General features: G+C 42.6%; 1 pseudogene; it reads right to left on the reverse strand.

The window, feature by feature from the left end:
* Positions 1-4,407: 4,407 nt before the first annotated feature.
* On the reverse strand, positions 4,408-4,876 carry LOC144752590 (transmembrane protein 250 pseudogene; annotated as a pseudogene).
* Positions 4,877-9,349: the final 4,473 nt, after the last annotated feature.

Consider the following 9,349-nt stretch of genomic DNA (forward strand, 5'->3'; position numbering starts at 1 on the left):
AAAAGAAAGCTGGTGGGTGGTATACACAACTGTGTAGGTTAAACAAATCTAGACTTGTTGAGGCAGTGAAATCCAAATCCCACCCCGACATATTGGAAGCAAGGAAGGCGTATAGCAGATCCCTTAAAATTGCTAAAAAGGAGTGGGAAGAGAACTTCTGGGAGGACCTACTTGTTGCTAGTAAAAGCAAAGACCCGAGGGGCTTCTGGAATCTTGTAGGCTCCCGTAATAGGCCTGACGAAGCTTTGAGACCCTGTAATATTCCCCCACAAAGTTGGGTCAAACACTTTGGGGCCCTATATCTCCCGGCGGCTGGGGCACTAAACGCTAGGATGCTCCCCCCACTGGTATCTGAACCCCATGGCTACAACCTCTTTACACCTTTAGAGATCGAAGAGGTGATTGGGTGTGTAGCCCCTCGGAAAGCAGCAGGCCCAGATGGATTGCCGGGGGATCTCATGCGGGCATATCCAGTGGCCTGGGGAGGGGTTATTGTGGCCCTCCTTAACGACATTATGAAGGGGGTGCCAGTGCCCGATTCTTGGAAAGGGGCGGTGGTGGTCCCAATTTATAAAAAAGGTTCTAGAGAAATCCTGGGGAACTACCGCCCAATAAGCCTCATAGACTCCATCCAAAAGATAGCAGGCAAGGCTATCCTTGGTAGGATTCTTCACTGGGTGGAGGAAAACAAAATATTATCAGACTTTCAGGCAGGGTTTCGGGCAGGCACAGGGACTATTGAGCAGGTGTTTAGGTTGGCACTCCTTGCGTGGAAGGTGGTGGAACTAGGCAAGGGCAGTCTATATTTGGCATTTATAGATCTAAAGGCTGCTTTTGACCTAGTTCCCCGGGAGGAGTTATGGAGGGTACTTTATGGGTTGGGATTGCCCCCATATATTTTGTCCCTTCTTATTAGCCTACATGAACACACCTTTGCTCAGGTTCGCTGGGGGAGAAACGGAGAGGTAACTGAAAAGATTCCAGTGTCTCGGGGAGTGAGACAGGGATGTGTTCTAGCGCCCACCCTTTTTTCTTTATACGTTAATGGGGTGGTGGATTATCTCCAGCAAGATCCAGCCGATGCTCCCTGTCTAGGGGGAGTGCGGATCCCAACTTTACTTTTTGCGGACGATACGCTTCTGATTTCTAAGACTCCGCAAGGCCTCCAAAAGTTGCTTGCCCGTTTCCAGAACTTTTGTGCCTTAAGGGGCCTGGAAATTAACGTAGACAAAACAAAGTATCTCGTTTTAAATCCGCCAAGGGAATTGGGCCGCCCGCCAACTTTTAATGCCGTTCCATTGGAAAAAGTATCTGAGTTCGACTATCTCGGAATTCGGATTACGGACACCATGAACTGGTCACCCCATATTGCTAAGATGGTCTTGAGTCATAAGAGAGTGGGAGGGGCCCTCCTGAGGGAATTTCGAGCTTCACCAAGGAGGTCGCTTGCCCCTACAATTGACATTTACAATGCCAAGGGAGTAACATCAGCCCTATATGGGGCAGAGCTTTGGGGTCATTGCTGCCTGGATTCCTTGGTAATATCAGAGAGTAAGCTCTTGAAATCTTTAATCGCCCTCCCTCCAAGCACCTCTACAGTGCCTGTGCTGCTGGACACTGGGTGCAAGAACATCAAAGATCAAGCCCGGCTTCGACCACTCCTGCTATGGGCACGTATTTGGAGGGTCAAAGAGTTAAAATCTTATGCTGCAGGGCTAGCAGAAATAATGAACTTGGGTGGCTGGGCGAAGATCAAGTGGTTGGTATCTACGAAAAAACTCTTGGAGGATATTAGGCTAGGGGACTGCTGGATATCAAGATCGGCTCCACCAAAAGGTGTTTTGAAACGTCTTTACTGGAAATGGGTTGCGGATCAGCTAGTGTCAAACTCTAGACACTGTAAATCTACAGCTGCCTTCCTATTAATTAAAGATGTTGTAGCCAACGAACCATACCTGGACTTAATCACCCTGGCAACGGATCGAGCATTGTATTTTAAATTTAGAGTGGGTTCCCTTCCAGTTGGTGCCTTGGTGTCTAAGTGGAAATCGGGTGCCCACACGTCCCCCTTTTGTGCCTGTTGTACCACGAGGACAGAGTCTATCCCGCACATATTGTTTGAATGCCCCGACTATGCAAAACCAAGGGGTTTGTGGCTGAATCCCCTTTGTCGTAATATGGGCACGCGTAGTCATCTGGTAGCTCTTCGTATCCTCATGACGGACACTTCTCCTCCCATTGTCTGTGGCGTAGCCAAATTTCTAAAACAGTTCTGGTTGATTCGTTGCAAGAGATTGTCAATAGCGGTTTAATTTGTATTTTAGTTAATTTATTCCGACATCATATGTCTTTTTATAGTTTTAAATTGTACACAATACTGTTCTTAATGTTTTTTTATTCTCAGTTTTTAAATGTTGTATTCGTGTACGCTTTCAAGATATCTTGCATATCGAATAAAAGCTTCAACCAGCATTTAAATTGCTGCGCTGATTCACCCTTCACTTGTCGTGATATGCGACTACCCTTGAATTCCGGTGTGCCTAAAAAATGAACATTTTTCATTTTTGTATATAAAATTTGAAGAAGAATGCCAAGTTATTTCAGTGACATATTGTTTATTATATTCAATATACAGTGTGAATTATGTGCAAGGACCTCAGCTGTTTATGTAGAAGTACTAAATATAGTGACAATTTCTAATATATGCATTATTGGTCTACTGTTCTATGATTGGTATAAACCAGTTTAAAATAAAAAAGGAATAACAGAATGTGCACAACGTGGCTAGTATACCCCTGCATATATGTGTTGCTATATAGATAATGCAAGACTAGTGGCGATGCAGCACTTTTTAATGGTGTAGGCTGGGCTGACGCCTTGTGGACACTTTCTACACACTTCTCTGTAAACTGAGGGGGAGGTGGAAGGCTTGACAATTCGAGATTGTGTACCTCAAGAATGGAGGGGTGTATTGGAAACATGTCTACTCTAGAAGCTGGGAGGATTCCTATACATGGCAGATGAGCCTTCATCTTGTTTCTGAATTACGAAAATAAGACCTCATGCTTCATAGATTGAAGAATGTTATTTTGTGCCCGAAGCTGCAGACAAGATTGCCTTTAAGCCTTTTCTTGTTCTTATCAACTAGGCGGGAGTGATGCAACCTTATTTATAGAAGAGAAGTGTGGATCAATGGTTAGTGCGGCAGACCCTGAAGCAGAGGTCAGGCCCGGGATCAGGGTTCAATTCTCGACGCGGCAGGGTCTTGGGCTCAAATGTCCGCGGACTGGATAATTCTCGCCTCGGTGCCTACTCTAATCATGGGTCACACTCTGCAACTCTGGGCAATAGCTTGCTTAATCTCCACAACGACCCCAACAACGCTAGGATGCCTGGCTTCCCCTTGGGGGTGCCCAGGAGTGGGCACTTCACAGGGAAAGCCAGGAAGGGTTCCACAGCGGTTCGTACAGTGCCTTGAGACTCCTGTAGGGGTGATAAGTGCGCTATACAAGTACAAAATAATAATAATAATAATACTTGAATGATTCTCTGCGGTGGGTTCAGGGTGGTGTGAGGAGTGCTTCCAAGCAGGGCATTGCTACTGCACAGCCGGGACAGGGCTAGGGCTTGGGTGGGAGGGATGACACAAACCTGTGTAGGAATGTTTACTAGTACAAAGCAGTCTGAACATTCTTGGCAAAGTGGGTTTTGAATGGTAGTCACAATCAATGAGGAATCCTGGAGTTCACTTTTGTGATAAGTGTGGTGTACATGTCATGTTTAATTGCTAATTCTAGTGTGTTATGAGAGGATGCAACATGGGGTTGTTGCAGCGTTTGACCGTCTGGGAAGATGTTTTGTTTATATAGGTGGCTAGTTGGATGAAAGATGTGTGGATAGTGGTTTTGCTTGCAATAGTGAGACTTCTGAGTGTGGCAATGAGACTTTAAAGTTCTATAAGGCCATAATTGCCTCATGTCTTCTATTTTTTTTTTTTTTTTTGTGGATGGAGCACTTGCTGTTGGTGAGTTCATGGGTGGACCAGGGAGTGGATGGTTTGGTTTGTGGATGCAGTTTCATAAAGGCATGGATGAGAGTTGGCTTTACTTTTTTTTTTTTAAATCACCTTCATTCAGACATATCATTGGTTTACAACATTCGAAGCTTTCTTCTCATCAATTCCCTCATTACAAAGATGGTTATTTTTCAAGTTTATTGGAATATAGTTGTGTTTGATGTCTATTTTTAGGAACCACATTTGAAAGATGTAATCTGTATTACGGGCACGTTGTTTGCATCAACTGCTATGTTTTAAGTGCAAGTATCAAACAAATATATACAGATTTAAGTGTTAAAAGAAAATTGAACGTTTTAATTTTATGTTTTGTTTACATGCAGTTACCTTAATTACATATCTACAAAAACCATGAAACGCCACCCAAGCCCACCCACTAGCAGCATGATCACTTGGATTCCATAAATAAGCAACTCATTCAGGAGGGCAAAATCAACTCGCCGATGACCTAACAGCAAGAGGAGGACAGACAATTTATATTGGAACTGGAGAAATACTCTCATCCCCAGGCACTGAAGGCAAAACAAGATGGAAGGGCCATCCACAGTATAGAGGTGAGCAGACTGCAGCTGAAGTATAGGAGGAAACATATAAACCCATACATCCATTGGGACTTTAGGTAGATGTAAAAGTTGCAGTACTTGGTTCGCACAAGGTTAGTCTCCCTTATTGGACTGCAGGCGGCATGTAGACATGTAGTGTGGGGTCATGGAACGAACAAACTCGGCGAGGAATGGGGATGACAGGTATAGGCCACCCCCACCATTCACAGAGTCCCAAGGGATGGTGTGCTGTGATCATAGCAGATGTTATCACTCAACGCAAAATGGATCCAAAGAGCATTGTAGGGAAGTAACAGCTTGAAGTCTTGGAAGATCCTACCTGCTTGACTTTGGACCAGACGCCCGCGCTCTCCTCACCCGGTGGTAAGCAAAAGAGGATGCCCTGGCCCAGGGCAAGCAATGGTGTGGATGGCGCTGTCCATGGGTGTGGGTACCCAGCTCCCCGGTGCAAGGCCTAGACGCAACCTCCCACGCAGGCTGTGGTTTGCATGGTGGATGATGTAGGAGCAAGTCCAGCTTCTATGCATCAATGGGCTAGTCTTCAGAGGCGCAACAAAGGTAGTTTTGTTGGGTATTATCAATAATCTGTATGTGATGTACGAAAATATGATGGTAAAGTGCTTTTCCAGTCCAGCTTAGTAGAAATGTAAGCATGAAGGTGATGATAGTGACTACAACGTTGACCAGGGTAAGTGTTGGGTTTTGCTATGAAGGAAACTGAGTGCCACTTTCATTTTCTTGAAAGAGAGGGTCACTTGGATAATGATGTCCCATGGTTAGAGGTTGTTGGCATACTTGAGGGATGTTTTAGTGATGAGATTGGTGATTCCTCATTGAAGGTGGAGCTGGTTCATGGTGTTTTGTAGACCAAGAAGATGGATACGTGGTAGATGAGAAGTTGCATTTTCTAAGGTCTGGGGGTTTGTGGAGTTTAAAAGCCCATCAAAAAATGCCTAAAAACCTTTGCCATCATTAATACTCCGGTGTCATAGCAACTGTGCAGCTTCAACCATTCTGTACTGTACAAATCGAGTCACAGATCCCATGGAACATTTGGTGATGATTCACGTTCTATTTTGCAGAGGATTCAAGATGCACATGTAGTGCATTTAATGTTTAAGATAATTCCTACTGTCATTTCTCAAGCTATAATGTGTCCCTATTTGATGGCCACTCATTTGATAAAAGGCTCTTTTGCAACCAACTTTTGGCTTCTTAGAAACCACCTTCTGCTCTCTTCCACTTTAAGTGTTTGTCTGGCAGTTTGTGGAAACACAGCAAGTGTGTTCTTGGGTTATACTAGGAACTTTACTACTGAATAATAAGTTGCACATGTGTTTTCTAAGAGCATAAGCAAATACATTTTCAAAGCCAAGGAGACATGAACAGGATGAGGTGATAAGACGTTTTGACAAAGGAAAGGCCGAAGTGCTTCTGTGAAATGGCAAGCGTTAGATGGCATGGTATTTCCAACAAGCCTTTCAGGACAGAGCTGGTTTGTTCTACATTCCATTCCGTTGGCAGCTTTTCTGGGGAGCCCTCTACTTCTCAGCAACACTGACTCTTGCAGAAATCCCCAAGGCGAGCTTTGAAGCTATGATGGATCGTTGTTGTTGGAACTTGTCATTTAGGCTTATTAATAAATAACGTAACCTTTTGCACGTATCTTCTGGGGTGATGTCTTAATAAATTAACACTTTTTTGAAAGATAATATAAAATACGGAAATAAAGTAATGTTTTCCATAAAAATATACATTGAGACGACCAGTGCAGAAGGTTAAATAGAGATATGAAAACGAAAATAAGGTGCAAAACAAATCGACATAGACAAATGTGGGTGAATAAAAAGAGACATATTAATAGTATTTACTTAATATTTAGAAATGTATTTGCAGGATTATTTGAATAGCTCCGATCAAGCTAAGGATGTGGTTTTAGAATGATTTGGAAATGCTGATGGTTTACAAGAGTGCATTTACACAAATGTAGTGCAGAACACACTTCTCAGATGTTAAATTGCAGGTGTGATTTACAAGAATTTGGATTGCAGAGATGGTATGGAATAATTTACTTAATCCAACTTTTGTAATCCTGGGAAATCTAATTACAAGTTTTTTTTTGTTTTTTTATTGAATACAGATGGCATGGCATCGAGATCTCGAGATCAAATGTTTACAAATTGCTTCTTGTCGCATACAGGACGTTTCTCTGTACAATAAGTCATAATGAACAATTGCACTGTTTTCACATTTGAAGTAGACGACTTCACCTGTCGACGTTCCATGTTCATCCAATTCAACTCGAATTTATGTCTTACTCTGTCGGGGTGGGGTGCAAATGTTCCCTCTATAGGTGTTCCACGTTCTCCATACTCGTTCCCATTTGTCGGGGCACCCTCGCTGTATATATGCCGCCCCTTCTGCCACCGTAGCCCCATTTACATCTTCACACCACTCGCCGTATGTCGGACAGGTTTGGGATCCCCAGTATTATTACAAGTTTGATGAACGGTGATCTCAGACTGGAGCAGTTGCATGTGTTTTATTCATCTGTGCAAATAGATCACGTACATGTATTTTTGGTAATGATACCTATGTAGTCTCCAGCATCAGCCCAGAATGAACTCCATTAAAAGATGTTCCGCCAATCTTATTCCACTCAGTTGGCCAACAAACATTTTCCGAACACACAACGTGGAAAGCTGTAACACCACAGTTCCACTAGATGAATACGGATGTATGATTACACAACTACCACTCCAACAACGAATGCCTAAACCACGAAGGCTAAACCACGACCAAAGCCAAACCACTACGTATTTAACAACGATTCACTGAACCACGAAAAGTAATTCATTTGCATGTTACCAGAATCTTCCCACTATGTTCAAATCACAAGATTGAAACATGAAAACAATGTATTTAAATTAAACAATACTTCTTATTTAAACTATATATAGTGAGGAAACGTTAAATGTATAATCAAATAATCATTTTCTTAAAACACAGACGAACTTACAGAGACAGTAATGTTCGGCAAAAAACTATAAAATATACTTGCTATCTTATTCTCACAAAAAATAAAATTATATAAAAACGGATTCCATAACATATTTTCATTTTTAAAAAGAATTGCCCCATATAAAACATATAATTATCGTCCAACCACCCCTTTGTGACCATTTCAACTTTGAAAACCAGAGAGGAACAGTCGCATCGAGCACAGTTCAAAATCGCATCATTGAAAACAAACCTACAGTGCCATCTACAGGCCTAACAAATTTAATTTATACAAAGTCTATTATAACTGTAGCGTAATTAAAATAAGGAAATGTATATATCAATTTTAGAAATATATATATATATATATTTGTAACTTTTGTATTTAATTATTGACACTTACCTCTGGTTGTTGAGATCGTGGTTCAGCTATAGTAGTTTTTAAGGAGGTCGTGGTTCAGGCACAGGTCGTTGTTTGGGAGTCGTTGTTAAGCCTACTCGTTGTTAGGGATTCGTTATTAAGGTTGTTTCCCGATGAATACACATAAACTAAAAGCAGCAAAGACACAATACACGGGAAACATCATTTACCACGAAGGCATTACCACTACTAACATTTACCACGTGACACTTACCACGCAGGGTGCCTTCCACGCAGGGTGCCTTCCACGACGTCTTTACCACGGGCTGGGGGGGAGATGTGGTATTCCTTCGAGTCGTTCTGCGTGGGCTTGGGGGGCAGAGGGGGGCTGGGGGGGGTCTCCCCCCCCAAAAATAACAAGCGGGGGCAGAGGGGGGCTGGGGGGGGTCTCCCCCCCCAAAAATAACAAGCAGTTTACTTTAAAAAAAAAAACGAACATAATTTTAAAAGAAAAAGGAAAGAGCCTCCCCCAAAGACGTGCCGTGTACGTCAAAAAAACAGTCCTTTTTTTATTTTGGTATACGTGTTTTGACGCTTGTTTCAATGGAGGATGGAAGTAAGGGCTCGTAGAGAAAGACGTGCAGGTAAGACGTTTCTAGGCGTAGTAAAATCCTACGTTGTAAATACCAGCGTGGTAAAGCCACTTGCGATGTAAAATTCGCGTGGTAAAGCCATGCGTGGTAATTGAAATCGTGGTATAATCATATATTCTACACACGTGGCACATGTATTGCAGGATATGAAAGGATGAACACATGCACTCAAATGGCCTTATGCGCACAATGGAAATTTGACAGCCATGCACTCAAGGACAAGGGAAACCAATGGCCAGGAAAGCAGAAGTATATATGCATACACTTCCAAACAATAACAAATACAACTTTTGGTGTAACCAGAGCATAGGATTGATGGCATTTAACTCTAGGAAGACACACCCCTTTAAAATTGCACAAAAGCTGATTAACACAATTCAAACAATTCAGACATCATCCGTACAATGCATCACCAGGCTCTACTGTTGGCCTATACACAGCAACACCAACCACACTGGTACCCCGACATAACATGCTCTGAAGAAATATACTGACAAATCTAGTATACACACCACTCATGCGCACAACACTGTAGCATCATTTCATAATGGATTCCAGATGCATAGATGGACAATGCCCTACTCCTACCGACTAATTGACACTGAACAACTGCTGGAAAAAAACATGTGAGACTCTTTGCACACAAACTCATATTCATAAAACTCAACAACGGTATCCTAAGATCAAATGCAATGTA

This window comes from Lissotriton helveticus, chromosome 5_1, assembly GCF_964261635.1.
Source record: "Lissotriton helveticus chromosome 5_1, aLisHel1.1, whole genome shotgun sequence".
Classification (NCBI taxonomy): domain Eukaryota; kingdom Metazoa; phylum Chordata; class Amphibia; order Caudata; family Salamandridae; genus Lissotriton; species Lissotriton helveticus.